The sequence below is a fragment of the Loxodonta africana genome, chromosome 21, assembly GCF_030014295.1.
Source record: "Loxodonta africana isolate mLoxAfr1 chromosome 21, mLoxAfr1.hap2, whole genome shotgun sequence".
NCBI lineage: Eukaryota > Metazoa > Chordata > Mammalia > Proboscidea > Elephantidae > Loxodonta > Loxodonta africana.
This window is the reverse complement of record NC_087362.1, coordinates 27,777,904-27,795,585: the sequence shown is the minus strand read 5'-3', so window position 1 is coordinate 27,795,585 and position 17,682 is coordinate 27,777,904. Positions and strand designations below refer to the sequence as shown.

The 17,682-nt window shown below is 47.7% G+C and overlaps 2 gene segments (V, D, J or C); both read right to left on the bottom strand.

Moving 5' to 3' along the window:
* Positions 1-17,682, bottom strand: part of LOC104846692 (immunoglobulin heavy constant gamma 1-like) — a 398,675-nt gene that overhangs the window by 7,211 nt on the left and 373,782 nt on the right.
* Positions 1-17,682, bottom strand: part of LOC135228350 (immunoglobulin heavy constant gamma 1-like) — a 441,642-nt gene that overhangs the window by 51,193 nt on the left and 372,767 nt on the right.

Here is a 17,682-nt window from a genome sequence, read left to right as displayed (position 1 = left end):
TGGGCCTCCAGGACACCCACCCTTAGCCAAGATGTTCGTTCAGGTATCACGGCCCTCAGTCTCTCCTGTCAGAGCAACCAGCTCCTACCCCCAACTCTGAGCCTCAGCTCTTTGACCCCAACTCCCTGCACCCAGCTCATAAATCACAGCTCCTAGCTTTCAGTTTCCAGCCAGAGCTCCTAGAACTCAGTCCCTAGCTTTAAGTCCCCAGCATGTAGCCCCCAGCTACCAACCCCTAGCTCCTGGCACCCAACTACCAGCTCTCAGCATTCAGCCCCCAGGTTCCAGAACCCAACCCTCAGCTCCCAGCCCCTAGCTCCCACCACCTAGCTCCTAGGTTCCAGCCTTCAAGTCCCAGCTCCTAGCAACCAGCCTCCAGACCCCTATCCCCAGTCCCTACTTCTCAGCTACCTGACCCTGGCCCATAGCTCCTAGCCTCCAGCTCCCATTCCTCAGCTCCCAGGTCTCAGTTACCCACCCCTAGCTCCTAGCACTCGGTTCCCAGCTCTATCACCTACCTTTCAGCTTCCACTATTCACTCACAAGACTCAGCTCCTACTCTTTACCTTCCAGTTTCTGCCATTCAATTTCTAGCCTCCAGGTCCCAGCCCTCAGCTCCCAGCTCCTAGCCTCCAGCTTTCAGTTCCCAGCCCCCAGCTCCCATCTCCCAACTGTAGACCCCATCTCCCATCCCCAGCTCTTAGCTCCCAGCTTCCATGACCCAGCCCAGAGCTCTTAGCAACCAGTTCCTAGCACCCAACACCCAGCTCCTAGTCTCCAGCCCCCAGCTCTCAGTTTCCAGCTCCCGTTCCTAGCACCCAGCTCCCAGTCCTAGCATGTATCTGTCAGGTCCCAGCATTCACACACCAGCCCCTAGCTCTCCGCTTGCTGCCCCCAGCCCCCAGCCCCAGCTTCTAGCACCCAGCTGCTAGCACACAGCTCTCAGCTTGTATCTCCCAGCACCCGGCTCCTAACAACCAGCTTCTAGCACCCAGCTCTTAGCTCCCAGCCCCCAGCTCCGAGGTCCTAGCCCTCAGATCTCAGTTCCCAGCTCCTAACACCTAGCTCCTAGCACTCAGCTCCAGCCTCTAGCTCCTAGCGCCCAGCTCCTAGGACCCAGCTCCTAGCAACCAGCTACTGGCACCCAGCTCCCAGCCCCCAGCTTCTAGCACCCAGCTCCTAGCCCCTGGCTCCTAGCCCCCAGCTCCCAGCCCTGAGCTCTTAGCACCCAGTTCCTAGCCCTCAGCTCCGTGCCCCAAGCTGCCAGCACACAGCTTCTAGCTCCCAACTCCTAGCCCAGCTCCTAGGAATAAGACCCCAGTTCCTAGCCCCCAGCTCCTAGCACTCATCTCCCACCCCCAAGCTCCTAGAACCCAGCTCCTAGGCCCCAGCTCCTAGCAACTAGCTTCTTGCCCTGAGATCCTGGCAACTATCCTCCAGCTTCTAGCCCGCAGCTCCTAGCAATCAACTCCTAGCTCCCAGCTCTCAGCTCTCAGCTACTAGCTACTACTGGCTACCACTCCTAGCCCTGAGCTCCTAGCACCCAGGCCCCAGCCCCAGCTCCTAGACCCTAGCTCCTAGCAGCCAGCTCCTAGCACCCAGGTCCCAACCTCTAGCTCCTAGGCCCCAGCTCCCAGCCCTGAGCTCCTAGCCCTCAGCTCCCAGCCTCCAGCTCCTAGCACCCCGCTCCCAGCCCCTAGCTCCTAGCTCCTGGCAACCAGCTCCAAGCCCCCAGTTCCTAGCCCCCAGCTCCTAGCAGCCAGCTCCTAGCACCCAGGTCCCAGGCTCTAGCTCCCAGCCCCCAGCTCCCAGCCCCTAGCCCCCAGCCCCCAGCTCCCAGTCCTTAGCTCCTAGCTCTCAGCTCCTAGCCCCCAACTCCTAACACCCAGCTTCCACCCCCCAGCTCCCAACCCCTAGCTTCTAGGCCCCAGCTCCCAGCTCCTAGCAACAAGGTCCCAGTGTCAGCACCTACCAGTCAGCTCTCAGTATCACTTACCAGCCCCCAGCTCTCCACCCCAGGCTCCCAGCTCCTAACATTCAGCTTTTAGCTCCAGCCCCCAGCTCCTGGCACCCAGCTCCCAGCCCTAGTACTGACCTCTGAGCTCCCAGCATTCACCCACCAGCCCCCCAGCTCTCAGACCTAGGCTCCCAGTCCCTAGCCCTAGCTCCCAGTCTCCAGGTCTCAGCACCCAGTTCCCCGTCCTCAACTCACAGCTCCCAGCTCCTAGCACCCTGTCTCTATCCTCCAGCTCACAGCTCTCAGGCCCCAGCTCCTAACTCTCAGTTCCTAACCCCTATTCCCCAGATCCCAGGTCCTAGCACCCAGTCCCTAGCTCCAGATCCTAGCCCCAAGTCCCTAGCACCTGGCTTCCAGCTCTCAGCTTCTAGCTCCCAGCACCCAGCCCTTAGCCCCAGGCTTCCAGTCACCACCACCCAGCTCCTAACACACCGGTCCTATCATGTAGCTCCAAGCCCCTAGGATCCAGTTTCTGTGTCTAGTCCCTAGCACCTAGCACTCAGCTCCTAGCTGTCAGCTTCCAGTTCCCAGCTCCCAGGCCCTAGCCCTCAGCTCTCAACTACCAACTCCTAGCACCTAGTTCCTAGCGCTCATCTCTAAGCCTGTAGCTCACATCTGCCAACTCTAAGTACCTAGCACCCAGCTTGTATCTCCCAGCTCCCAGCTCTCAATCTCCAGCCCCTATCCCCAACCCCCAGCTCCTAGCACCAAGCACCAGCTTTCAGCCCCTAGCTCTCAGCTCCCAGCTCCTAATACCCAGCATTCAGCTCCAACCTCCAACCCCCTACCATCCAGCCCCCAGAACCCAGTTCCTTGTCCCCAGTTGCCGGCTTGCAGCTCCCAGCCCCTAGCCCCAAGCCGTCAGTTCTCCACTTCTAACACCCAGCCCCAGCCCCTATCACCCATTACCCAGCTCCCAGCTCTCGGCTCTCAGCCCCCAGCTCTCTGCTACTATCCCACCAACCTCCAGCCCTTAGCACCTAGCTCTCAGCTCCTAGCACCCAGTTAACAGCTTGTTCACCGAATCTGAGCCCCTAGCGCCTCGCCCCTAACAACCAGCCTCTAGCCCCAGCTCTCAACCCACACTTCCCAGCTTTCAGATTGTAGCCCCCAGTTCTTCGCACCACCTACCCCCAGCCCCATTTCCCTAGTTCCCTCCCAGATGAGCTCCTGGCCCCTGTCAGGCCTCACCCCAACCTCCTCAACCCCAGCTTTGACCCCGAACTCCCCATTGGCAGGATCAGTGCTGACTCCCAGCCATGACTGGATCCACTAATCCTAGGCCTATATCTACTCCTGAGGGCCTGACATCTCCCTTTTGCCCCTAGGTCCCTGGATCTGACCCTTTCTTCCTGAAGCCCACTCTGCTGCTCACTCAATGTCTGCCCGGGCCCAGTCCCCAGCCCACTGACCTTGGGCACAGGGTCACCCGCTCTGGCCCCTCCTGCCCCTGGCCCTGGCTATAGCCTAGGAAGCTCCCTGCCACCTTCTCTAACCCTCCCCTGGGGCTCCTGGTGGCTCCATGAGTCTGGACTGAACGCTCTGGCCACTGGAAGGTCCCTCCCCAGTGCTGAGCCCACCCCATTCCTGAGTCCTGGTTCTGTCGTGTGCCCTGTGCCCCAAGCCCAACTCAGACACTGTGCAACTCCCAGGCCTCCACCCACACATCCTGGCACTGTTTCCAAGGGCCCAGGGTCCCCTGCAGCCCGCCTCTGCCTGACTTTGGCATCCAGCTCTGTTGGTGTGACCGTGTCCCTGCCACCGCTCCTTGGTCCCTGCAATGGGCAGCCCCCAATCCCACGTTGCCAGCCATTCAGCCTGAGCAGCCAGTTGTTCTCTGAGCCTGAGGGCCTGTTGCAACCTCTGCTCATCCCAGACTCCTTGTGGCTGTTTCCCTACCCGGGTCTGGCAGCTCCCACCAATGCCCTCCACCCTTTCCCTGGCTCTGTCCCCCTCTCCTCTGCAGACAAGCTGCTCCCTGCCCCCCCCACTCACCGAGCCAGTGTCCTGCGCTGGCCCTGGCTCAGGGGGCTGCTGGCCCCTCCCAGCCCTGGCCCCTGAGTTGTGAACTCCTCCACAGGCTGCAACAACTAAGAACGGGATTGAAACCTGGCTGGTACCGCTTTCTTCCTAAAGTTCTCCTTTTGTGTGGGTGATTTCTGCCTTGGGGGGAGTCCAGACACTCTAGGGACTCTCACCTGGGCGTGTGTGGGAGGCGTGGTGCCCTGGGACCCAGAGGAACCTGGGGGGGCGGTGATAGAAGCACCAGGTATCAGGCGCTGGCTACTTCCCCCCTCCCCCACAGGAACCCCAGGCCTGCTTTGGCCAGGCAGTGACTGTGCCCCTTTCAGGCCCCCCCCCATATCAAGTGCCCAGACTTAAACCCGCCAGCAGGCTGAGGATCCAGGGCCTCTCACCCCAGCCCCATGGGCACTTCCCTCTGTTGTTACCTGGGTGCAGTGTGGGCAGATCAATGTCCCCAGATGATTCTGGTCCTTGGTGTTGCTCAGATCCTCAGTCCAGCCCTAAGCACCATTGTCCTCCACGCCGTTCTGAGCTACCAGCACAACTGGCCTTTGGAGGAAAACCTTGTCATTTTAATCCCTGCCTCTGGCTTCTGCAGCTGGCTTCCCTTCTGCCTCTTTGGCACCATCCTTAGTCCATCTTTCTGGCCACTGAATGAGTGCAATGCCCTGGCCGGGGGGACGTTGGCCTCAGGATTCAGTCCAAGGGACTTTTGCAGACACTAGAGAAACACACTGAGCCTGTATCATCCCTGGTGAGCTCATGCATGTTGATAACTTTGGCAAAGCCCCTCAGCATGTATCCGTCTTCTTAATTCAGACCTGAGAGTGTGCACCCCATAGAGTCCATGCCCACCACTAGGCCCAGTTTTCTGGAAGATCAGCTGGCAAATCTTGCATGTGATGTGGAGCCCACAGTCTTCTGGTTCCAAAGTGTCTTGGATCCCTGGGCTCTCCTAGGACTGCTCCTGAATTATAGCGGTGTGGGCTGGTCTCCAGGAAAATCGGCAACTCTGGAGGTAATTACAGGATTCACAAGCACCAGGTGGCTACTGTCCTTGGACCAAGGAGGGGAAAAGCTGCCTTTGCTAGCGGTGGTTTGGGCATTTAGGGTACTGGGCTTTATCAGAATCTGTAGGACTGTCATCATTCTAGTTCTCAAGGTCACATTCTTTCCAGACAAATTCTTTCACATGAGACACCTGGTGAGGCTGTGAATTAATTCATCTGGTGTTGAGACTTGGCAAGCTGTTGTAGCAAACGTTGGGTCTGACTTTCAGATATGTTCCCCCCTACAATCACATTCATCCTGTGGTTATGAGAGAAAATGAATGTTTTTAGGGCAGTGATGGGGCCCCTTGCTCTCTGACCTTGCCTCTAGCTGAGAGCTTGGAGTTCTGAGATCATCCTTCTCATTGTGTATGCTCCAATGCAGTGATGAAAGGCCAGCCACTCCACAGTCCTTGCAGTCCTCATTCCTAAAGTAACATTCTCTTGCAACAGTATCTGTCTCCCCAAAGGCTCGTTGTTAATCACCATGTTTCAGGCAAATGTAGATGATCATTTATGTGCCAGATTTGCCACAGTTTGCCGGGACTGCCCCTGTCTCCTTTCCACTGATGAGCATTTCCTCCAAAAGACGTCATAATTAATTAATCAGATAAGCAATCTCAGTTCCCATCTCTGGGGTTCTGCCTCCTGGAATTACTTTGTTACCCATTACTTTGTAAAACAGAATTGAATCAAGAAAACAGAAGACCCTCCAGGTATTTCAAAGAGGAAGAGAGGCAACATGGTGAACCAAATGCGCACAACCTTGTTCCATGAGCTAGGGGAGCAAAGATCGGGAAAAAGCACTGCCGTCCAGAAACGCTGAGGCTCAGGATTCCCAAGGAAGCAAGTGGTCAACTGCCTGCCCCACCGAAGTGGGTGATTCCCAGGAGGCTGCTCAAAATTGCCATAATGGTAAAAATGATGAGCAATGGGATGGGGTCCACTCACTCAAAATCTCAAAGAAAGAGTCCAGCTTCACTTTATTTTGCGGTATGGGTCAGATCACACTATGGGGTTGAGTGTTGGCCTGACTGTGTGCACACGTCCCATAACGACAAGAAGGTGAAAGCGAGTCCCTTCATCAATACTCGTTGGTGATTCCGTGGTAGCGTTCTCACCGTCCATGTAGGAGACCCAGGTTCTATTCCCACCTAGTGCACTTCATGTGCAGCCATCATCCATCTGTCAGTGGAAGTGTTCATGTTGCTATGATGCTGAACAGGTTTCAGCAAAGCTTCCAGACTAAGACAGACTAGGAAGAAAGGCCTGGAGATCTACATCTGAAAAGCAGCCAATGAAAACCTTATGGATTCCAATGGTCTGATCTGCAACCAGTCATGGGGATGGACTGGGCAGCATTTTGTACCATTGTGCATGGTGTTGACATGAGCTGCTATGACAACAAAACCCTGCAGGCAACCTTATCATGGCTGGAACAACACAGTGAGTGGAAAGTTAATGACCTGAGTTGCCTCACTATTTGGAGGCCCTGGTTAAAGGTATGAGTCTCCAGGAACCTTCTAGTTCTGGGACATGCTTGCAGGGGGTACAGGGTTGCCTGGACCAGCCCCGCTGTTCTGGATGCTCTTCCACAGACTGCAACCAACTTCTGTTTGTCCACACTGTGCCCCAAGGGGCTCTAGGCCCTCATCAGGTTCACTTTTGCCTCCTGCTTGAGTCCAAGTCCAAAAATAGAGTTAGGCTGTTTGTAACCATGATCATGAGCTATGATCACCAAACCTTGTGTCTTGTAAGACATAAGCTCTAACCCTCTGTATCCTAAAAGGAATGCCCATAAGAATCACTGGGCAGCGTCCTAAATCTCCAACACGTTCTCAATCTCACTGGCCTGCCTTTGAATGACTCTCATCAGACCATCAGGCAGGTGGATGGATGGGGGTGGAGGAGAGAGGGCAGAAGGGTAACCCCTTCCTGGGAGCCACTGTCCGAATGAGCCATAGGAAACTGGAACATGTTCCAGCGATGCAGGGAGTTTACATGATTTTGGCTAAGAATCAAAACATATTTCAGAGGTTTATTTTGTGCTGATACAAATCAGGATAACAATTAAGGACCCCTTCTCTTTAATTTTTTCTCTTTAATTGGGGGAAACCCTGGTCGCGTAGTGGTTAAGTGCTATAGCTGCTAACGCAACGGTCAGCAGTTTAAATCTACCAGGTGCTCCTTGGACACTCTACAGGGCAGTTCTACTCTGTCCTGTAGGGTCGTTATGAGTTGGAATCGACTCGACGGCACTTGATTTGGTTTTCTCTTTAATTGAGATACTTTTTTTGAGCCACCAGCCCCAACTCAATTTTCTACCCTAACCCCTAGGGATGCAGGACATACGTTTCCAGCTTTCGAAACCTTACTTTCTCTTCTGGCAACTCATGCAAAGTGGTTGGTATTGTTTTGACAAAATCCCTGTGCTGTGCTATGTTTAATCTCATAACACCACAAGCCAGTTCCTGGTCATGGTGAGTGTAAACATCTGCCTTTCAGGCTGAGTGGACGCACATCCTCCCAGCTTAGCTAGAGGGGTAGCTCTGGATATGTACCTCCTGTCTGCACTAGCCTCAGTGATAGGGCCTTGGGCTAGTTATTTTCCAGGATAACCCATGCCCCTAAAACTTATGCCCAGAGGTGGACAGTAACGTGGGGTTCCAGCATCCGATGGACTTAGAAGGAACAGGGAAAATTGGTTTCTGTCTGATTCCACGTCCCCGCTCAGTGACAAAACATTCTGGAAGTGCCAAAGGAGATCAGTTAAAGGATGTTCTCCCAGTATGCAGCATTGGAGGTTCAGAGGCCGAATTCTCACCTTGCATGTGGGAGACCTGGATTCGATTCCCAGCCAATGTACGTCATGTGCAGCCACCACCCATCTGTCAGCAGAGGCTTGCATGTTACTATGGTGCTGAAGAGATTTCAGCAGAGCTTCTAGACTCAGATGGACTTGGAATAAAGGTCTGGAGAAGGATTTCTGAAAACCAGCCAGTGAAAGCCCTATGGATCACATCTGTGATCTGAAACCTATCATGGACGAACTGGGCAGCGCTGTGCACGGAGTCACTATGAGTTGAGGACTGACTCAATGGAAACTTACCACAGCCTCTCCCAGTGTCCCTCTCCAATAGCTGGAATAGACTGTCCCAACATGGGGAGGCCTAGTGTGGTCTGCACAGGGTAGTCTGACACCCCTAGTCTGCCCGTGAGAAAGATCAAGGCATCTCTGATGACAGCCTCCATTTCTTCTATGCTGTCAGCTCTGGCTACCCCTATCCCCAGCACCTGTCTCCAGGTGCAACCCTTAGACTGTTCCAGCTGCCAGATACTCTGTTCTCCAGGTGTGGTGCCAGGAAATGCCTGGCTTGGCCAACATCCACATGTTGGCTCTGGAGCTGTCTCTATAAAAGGTTTCACTCCCTGGCTGCTGGAAGGGGTGTCAGGTCAAGGGGGAGCTGGCAGGAGGTCAGAGGGAGGGGTGACAACAAGGCAGAGGATTTACCTGGGCTCTCTCCCTCAGTGGACTGGCTCTGTTTTGTCAAGGTGGCCTCCAGGCTTCAGCAACTGCCCCTCCCTCCCTCCTCCTTCAGGCCCACTCTATTGGTGCCAGCTCTGGACCCTGCAGTGGTCCGGCAGTTATTTCTACCCATACAGAACACCCTGCAGGTGTTCTGCCAGGAAAGGGATGTTTGGGGATCTCAGTTTGACCTAGAAAGGAGGCATTGCCCTGCAAGGACTCCTATGGGGCATGTAGGGCATGGCTGGAAAGGCGTGCATGGTCTAACTCCCCAGTATAGACCATCACTTTAACCCTGGGTAGGGCGATGGATGGGATTTGGTCCTGAAGGGAGTTTCCATGGCCAAACCCTGTGAGCCAGGGTCTTTATAACATGAAAGCCATCCCACCTCCCTATCCAAGCAGGGTAATATGACCAGGGGACCATGGATACTCATGCAGGCCGCCCCTCCAGTCGAGTTGTGTGGGGCGCAACGAAAGGCAGAGCCAGCGTTGATATCATGATCTGTAGGTAGCTCCTCCCATAGGGAGACACAGGCTCCCTGCCACTGCTGCCCCCCACACTTCTGATGGCTCATTGTCACCCAAGACAGAGCCCACTTGAGCTGAAACCAGCAAGGAAATCTGAAGAGATTGCACTGTGAGAGGCTGGAGGCCCCACTGACCAGATGGGTACTTGTCCTGGAGCGGGAAAGGTGCTGGGATCCAGGGCAGGATGAATGGAGCTTTCGACATGTGTTGGGGGATTATGGAGATAAGTCTATAGGACTGTGGGACCGGGAGGGTAGAAGGAGGAAAATGGAATTTTTCTGTTCCTGGACCACAAAATGTGGTAAGTGATTGACAGAGTTGAAGATTGTCCAAAGGAGCCTGCCTTGTCCTGCACCCTGAGGGTGGTGGTCTCTTAGTTCCACAGTGCTGCTGTAAAACAAATTCCACAAGTGGGTGGCTTTAAGGAACAGAAATTTATTGTCTCACCGTTTAGGACTCTGGAAGTCCAAATTCAGGATGTGGCTCTAGAGGCCAGTCCTTTGTCTATTTCAGCTTCTACTAGCTGCCAGCCATCCTTGGTGTTCCTGAGCTTCTGAGTGCATCTACCCCTGTTGTCAGATAGTGTCTGTGTTCCCTTTGTCTCTGTGTCTAATCTCAGAAGTGATTAGTTTTAGGACCCATCCTTCACTGGTATGACCTCAACTGATTGATAAATTACATTACATTACATTGCATTATGAAAGGTGGTTACATTATATTAGATTAGTTGTATAGGGGCTAGGATTCCAACACATACATATTTTTTCCATTGTACTATATTGATTTTTTTTTAATGTGTTTTAGGTGAAAGTTTACAGAGCAAACTAGTTGATCATGAAACAGTTAATACACAAATTATTTTGTGACATGGGTTGCCGACCCTGCAATGTGTCAACACTCTACCCTTCTCCACCCCATTCTTCCAGTTTTCCTGTCCCTTCCTGCCTTCCTGTCTTTGCTTTTGGGCTAGTGTACCCATTTAGTCTTGTATACGTGGTTGAACTATGAAGCATGTCCTCACATGTGTTATTGTTGGCCCTAGGCCTGTCTAATCTTTGGCTGAAGGGTGAACCTCGGAAGTGACTTCAGTATTGAGTTAAAAGGGTGACTGGGGGCGATACTCTTTGGGTGTCTACAGTCTCTGTCAGGCCAGCATGGCTGGTCTTTTTTTTTTTTGTGTGTGTGTGTTTGTGAATTTGAATTTTGTTCTGCATTTTTCTTCGGCTCTGTTTTTGGACACTCTATTGTGATCCCTGCCAGAGCAGTCAGTGTTGGTAATCTGGCACCATCTAGTTATTCTGGGCTCAGGCTGGTGGAGGCTGTGGTTCGTTAGTCCTTTGTACTAATTTTTCCATTGTGTTTTTGGTCTTGTTCATTCTCTTTTGTTCCAGCCAGGATGGAACCAGTAGATGTATCTTAGATGGCCACTCACAGGCTTTTAAGACCCCAGTTACTACTCACCATAGTCAGATGTAGAACAATGTTTTTTTTGTGCATTGGTATGCAAATTAAGCTTGATATCCCCTGAGACCATGGTCCCCAGCCCTCAGCCCAGTAGCTCTGTCTCTCAAGGCATTTGGATGTGTCTTTGAAGATGAGGTGACAGTAGATAGATGGATATACATCTGGGTTCTCAATTCTGTTCCATGGTCAATGTTCTATCATTGTACCAGTACCAGGCTATTTTGACTACCGTAGCTGTATAGCAGGTTCTGAGTTCAGGTAGTGCGCCAACTCCTACACTGCACTTCTTCAATAATGTTGTACTTATCTGGGGCCTTTTTCCTTTCCATACTAAGTTAATGATTAGTTTTTCCATCTGGTTAAAGAATGCTGTTGGTATTAGAATTGGGATTGCATTGTATTTGTAGACGGCTTTGGGTTGAATTGATGTTTTCACAAAATTGAGTCTGCCTATCCATGAGCATGGTATGATTTTCCATTTATGTAGGTCTCATTTGGTTTCTTGTAGTAGTTTTTTGTAGTTTTCTTTGTATAGGGCTTTTATACCCCTGGCAAGATTTATTCCTAAGTATTTTATTTTTTAAGGGGCTAGTATAAATTGTGTTTTCCTGATGTCGTTTTCATAGTTCTCTTAATTGGTGTATAGGAATCCAACTGAGTTTTGCGTGTTTATCTTGTGTCCTGCTACTCTGCTGAATTTTCCTATTGGTTCCAGTACTTTTCTTGTGGAGTCTTTTGAGTTCTCTATGTGTAGTATCACATCATTTGCAAATACGGGTAGTTTTACTTCTTCATCAACAATTTAGATGCCTTTTGTTTCTCTTTTTTGCCCTTGCTCTAGCTAGGACTTCCAGCAGAATGTTAACTAGGAGTGGTGGTAAAGGGTACCCTTGTCTTGTTTCCATTCTAAAGGGGAATTTTTCAGCCTCTCTCCACTGAGACTGACGTTGCCTGTTGGTTTTGTATAGATGCCCTTTATTATGTTGAGGAATTTCCCCTCTGTTCCTATTATATTGAATGTTTTTATTAGGAATGGGTGTTGGTTTTTATCGAATTCCTTTTCTGCATTCGATTCAGATATTATTATCATGTAGTTCTTTTGCTTTTGAAGTAGCTTAATTTGATTTTCTAATGCTGAATCATCCTTGCACACCTGTTATGAATCTGTCTTGGTCATGGTGTATTATTTTTTTAATATAGTGCTGAATTCTACTGGCTAGAATTTTGTTGAGAATTTTTGCATCTATACTCATGAGAGATATGTACCTGTAATTTTCTTTTTTTTTGTGGTGTCTTTGCCTGGTTTTTGTATCAGGGTTATGCCGGCTTTACAGAATTAATTGGGAAATACCCCTTCCTTTTCTATGTTCTGAAATAGTTTGAGTAGTGCTGGTGCAACCTCTTTGAATGTTTGGTAGAATTGTGTCAAAGGGGCACAGTGAAGTCATCTTGGCCAGGACTTTTTGTTGTTGGGAGTTCTATTATTATTATCTTTTCAATCTCTTCTTTTTCTAAAGGTCTGTTCAGATTTTCTGCTTCATTTGTGTTAGGTAGGTAGTGTGTTTCTAGAATTTGTGCATTTCCTTTAGGTTTTCAAATTTGTTGGAGTACAGTATCTTAGTACTCTGTTATGATCCTTTTTATTTCATTTGGGTCTGTTGTAATGTTTCCCATTTTATTTCTTAATTGGGTTACTTACTTCCTCTCTTGTTTTCCTTTTGTCAGTTTGGCCAGTGGTTTGTCAATTTTGTTGATCCTTTCAAAGAACCAACTTTTGGTTTTGTGATTCTTTCTATTGTTTTTCTGTTTCATTTATTTCTGCTCTGGTCTTTATTATTTCCTTTCTTTTGGTGGCTGTGGGCATCTTTTGCTGTTCTTTCTATGTATTTGAGTTGATAGGTAATGTTTTGATTTTGTCCCTTTCTTCTTTTCTGATGTGTACATCTATGCTATAAATTGACCTCTGAGCACTGAGCACTGCCTTTGCAGTGTCCCATGGTTTTGGTATGATGTGTTTGCATTCTTGTTTGAGTCTAGAAATTTTTTGATTGCATCTTTGATTTCTTCTTTTACACAGTGGTTTTGAAGCAAGGTGTTATTCAGTTTCTACGTATTTGATTTTTTTTCCTTTTATTAATTTCTACTTCTATGGCATTGTGATCAGAGAATATGCTTTGTATTATCTCATTGTTTTGGATTTTGCTGAGGGTTGCTTTGTGCCCTCTGATGTGGTCTCTGCTGCAGAATGTTCCATGCGCATTGGAAAATAATGTATACTTTGGTGTTGTTGGGTGGTCTAACACATATTTTGGGAGAGACACAATTCGGTGTGTAACAGGGGTGTCTCCTTACACTATTGCCATTGTCAGAAGAAAAGGCTTAGGCTAATGGATATTTTAATGGATATAGCAGCAGTTGGAGGCAGATGACATGGTGGTCCTGATAACTCTCTTTGGGGAAGGTGTGCAGCTGGGAGGAGGCTTTTGTGGATTTAAGCAGTGAAAGGAGGAGGTCATGAGCAAAGAATTCTGGTTGAATTCTGGTCCTAGGTCCTCATAGACTTCTTGTACTGAAGATCACTGTCTTGGCGAATTCTGCCTGGGCACCAAATGGGGAACCCATTGTGATTAAAGGCTATGCACTTGTTATAAGAATTTCTTTATCTCAGCTGTCATTCGGATAATGGGATCGAGTTAGTTCAATGTCATTAGATGTTGGAACTGTTATTAGGAAAAGCAAGTTAAATGTTGGTACTGTTATTAGAAAATTGGCTAATTCATGCAAAAGTGTTTCTGTAAAACGTAACAACTGCAGTGTAAATAGTAAATGGATATTAAACTTAAAGTAAATCAGTAATCTTTGGTGGCAGAGATCTGGACTGAATCTGAGAAGAGGAGCAGCAGCAGCAGGAGGAGCAGCGGCAGCAGGAGTAGCAGCAGCAGCTGTGTGCAGAGCTAGGGAAACAACACGGGGATGTGAAATATGGGACGAATGTCTGTAAAGCACAGGAATCGGCCTGGCCACATTTTCCCTTCCTTTTCCTGGTTGTGTTAAACTTGCCAATAGAGGTGTGAGTTCTTTCTACATAGTGCCTCTTTCAAAGTGCAGTAACCTCAGATGACAGAGTAATTCTTTCTTATGGAAAGTTGTTTATTTTTGTCTGTAAAGGTGGAGAATGACTCACACTGCAAGGCCTTCACAAAAACTCGTGCTCCTTGTGGCAATATCACATGCTTACCATGGTCTTGAGGAGACACTGCTGCCATCAGCTCCTTGGTGAGGGAGCCATAGTGGAGTAGCAGTGCCCACCACACATCTAGGCTGAATGGGACTGTTCTGTTGAACCTGCGAAGTTTCTTGGCAGGTCTGTGTCATTTGTATTTCTAAAAATCAGAATGTTGTTTCTTCTACAATCTGCTATTATTTTAAGCACGGTTTAGAAAGAAAAATGCTGTCAAGTGAGCAGACCCAATGCCTATTACTTAACATTTTTATTCTATACTTATTGAAACATTTTTCTTGGACTTAGGCATTTTTGCTGGGTTTTGAGTGGGTTTTGCAACTATCTAAAAGCAAAACAAAACAAAACAAACAAAAAACCAGTTGCTGTCAAGTTGATTCTGACTCATGGTGACCCCATGTGTAAAGAGTAGAACTGTGCTCCACAGGATTTTCGATGGGTGAATTTTCGTAAGTATATCCCCAGGCCTTTCTTCCGAGGCACCTGTGGGTGGACTGGAACCTCCAACATTTTGGGTAGCAGCTGAGAGTGTTAACCATTTGTACCACGCAAGTACTTCGCTAGTGTTCTTACATTGGGTGTCTTATACATAACATCCTATTCCCCATAGATTTAAGAATTGTTTTTATTCCCCCCTCCCCCTTTTTTTCTCAGTTTTCTATATCTTTCACCAATTCATTATCAAACTTTCTGACAGGACAAAAAATTTCCTCTCTCAGTATTTTTCAACTGAGATAGTCATTTGCCTTGAACATATTTTATTGATCAGCAGGTAATTTTTTTTTCCCCTGGGGACACTTTTCGTGGATTCGCCATAATCCTACTTCTGTTTGGATCGGTCACTTTCTAAGCCTGATAACTGAGTACCACCTTTGATTTCACTCCTATCTTCATCCAGGAGTCTCCCTTCTTCTCTCTCCTGTTTTGGATTCCTGGCTCTCTGAAGTGCATGTCTTCTTTATTTACTCTGTGATTTTGTTGGGGCACACCCTTTAGTAGCTTTTTGAAGAACAGTGACTTGAAGGAAAAGTTTTTGAGGTCTTACGTGTCTGAGAATGTCTTTATTTCCCCTGCACATTTTATTTAGTTTAACAGGATACAGAATTTTAAATTGAAAATAATTTTTCTTCAGTTTTTTTTTTGGACTGTTTTTCATTGTGTCCTAGTTTCTACTTTGAGGTAATTATGCTTCCCTTATCATTTATATGGGAGCTTGGTTTGCACTCATTGGCTGCTAACCTAAGGGTTGGTGATTTGAACCCACCCAGCAGCATTGAGAAAGAAAGCCCTGACAAACTACTTCTGTTAAGATTGTTGATGTTGTTAGGTGCTGTCAAGTCGATTCCAACTCATAGCGATCCCGTGTGACAGAGTAGAACTTCCCTATGTGGTTTTCTAGGCTGTAATCTTCAGAAGCAGACTGACAGGTCTTTCTCCAGAGAAAATGCTGAGTGGGTTCTAAGTGGCAACATTTCAGTTAGCAGCCTTTTAAAACTGTAGCCCAGTAAACGCTATGGAGGAATTCTACTCTGTCATACATGAGGTAGCCATCAGTTGGAATGGACTTGAAAGCAATAGGTTTGGTCTTTAGTTTATCTTTTATATGTTGTTGGGGTTGAGGGATACTCAGGATGATATACTTCCTTTCTCTTACTTGAGTTCTGGGAGAAAAGTTGAGACTGATGAAGGAGGTCAGCTTTATTTCTAACAAGAATTGCATTGGAGGATGTGCTCATAAGTGCAGCACCAATACGCTTCCTAATACTGATTCTGGAGTGACACAGGTTTGTCCACTGTATAATGGGCAAAAGAGAGCTGTCTGTAGAAGGGGCCATTTTTCTGGTCTCAAAGAAATCAGTCAGGTAAGGATCATTCCACTTCCGGGGTAGGGGTGGTGTAGGATGGGGGACTGAAGGCCCAGGAGGAGTAATGTGAGGAGTGGGGCAGTTTGCTTCCTGACCTTATGTTTTCTTAATGACAGCTGTTAGAAACTTATTTTTATCTATGATATTTTGAAATATTACCAAGATTTACTTTTATATTTAATTTTTGATTTCTCCTAGCCAAACACATATAACGTAAAATTTGCAATCTTAAGAATTTTAAGTGTTTATTTCAGTGACATTAATTACATTCCTGATGCTTTTCAACCATGACCACTATCCATTTCTAAATTTTTTACTTCACTGCAGACAGAAACTCAGTACCCCCATTAAGCAATTACTCCCTGTTCTCCCCTCCCTATTGTCCCTCGTAACCTCTAATCTACTTTCTGTCTCTCTGAATTTGACTATTACAGACATTGCACATCAATAGAATCAGACAGTATCTGTCCTTTTGTGTCTGGCTTATTTCATTTGGCATCATGTTTTTAAGGTTCCTCCGTTTCACCTCATGTACCAGCATTCCTTTTCATGGCTGAATGATATTCCCTTTTATGCATGAACCACATTTTGTTAGTACATCCATCCATTGAGGGGCACTGGAGTTGTTTCCTCTTTTCGCTATTGTGAATAATGCTACAGTGAACCCTGGGGTACAAGTGTCTCTTTTGTGGATCTTTTTCTTTTGTTGTACTGGCTACTCCATGCAACTTTACTATACGGAAACTCTTGTTCTTGGTTGTGGGACATTTTCAGGTATTGTTTATTTAACAATCCCTTCCCCTCCAATTCCTCTGAAGAATGTCTATTATTTAGATGTTTTAACTTTCTCATTTTCCAACTCTTTTTTATTCTGTTTTCCACATTGTCTTTAAGCGCATGTGTTGAAATTTTAAATTTTTTGCTAACAGAGATTTTATGTTCAAGATCACTTTCTTTTTCTATGTATGTTCAGTTTCATCACCTCACTCTTGCTTTTTGAATGCAACAACTACCTGGGTATATATTATTCACAGCTTTTTGGAAGTTTTCTTTTGTTTCCTGAATTGTCTCTATTTCCTTTTTGTCTTTCACGCTAAAAGATTTCCTCAAATGCCTGGAGATGCCGTCTCTCATTTGTTTCAGGAATCGAGCATCACTAAATCATGGCCGAATGCTCTGTGTGGGTGAGTGGGGTTTGCTGACCAGTTGGTTTAACTAGTGCGATTAGGTGGGAATGCACATTTTTGTTGGTAAACTCCAAATCTTAACATCAGTAGGTCTTTTCTCTTGGGGGATTGACCTTGTTTCCAGTGTTCTGGGCAACATCAAAAGGACTGTGGCCTGATGGTCTGCTCAGTGACCCTATTTCCAATCTCATAGCTCTCCTCTCTCCCTGATGTCTACCAGATTCCCTGAGTAGTAGTGGATGCCTTGTACATATCGATCTCCATCTTATGACAGGATGGGTAATGAGGTGAGGGTGGGAGGGTCTCCAGGAGGTTAGTTACTCTTTATAAATTCTTTTAAACAGTTTTTAGATTTTTTTATTTGCCCCGGACTTCAGAAATACTTGCCACTCTCCAATTATGATCTTTTCCAGGATCAATTTACTTGTTTCTTTTCTCACATGCCGTATGCTTTGCAGGTCTTTACTTTCTGTCATCTAGGGTCTTGTCTTAGTTACCTAGTGCTGCCAGAAAAAAAAAAAAAAAAGACCACAAGTGAGTGGTTTTAATGAACAGAAATTTATTGTTTCACAGTTCGGGAGGCTCAAAGCCTGAATAATCATTAATGTACCAAAAGGAAGACTCTATGTTCAAACAATGTCACATTTATAGGTACAGGGACTAGGACTTCAGCATACCTCTTTTTGAGGTGTGGGGGCCACAAATCCTCAATAGGCCTGATAATAACCCAGGAAGCCTTTCCCATTGCTTCCCACTATAAGAAATTTTGTTACCTGT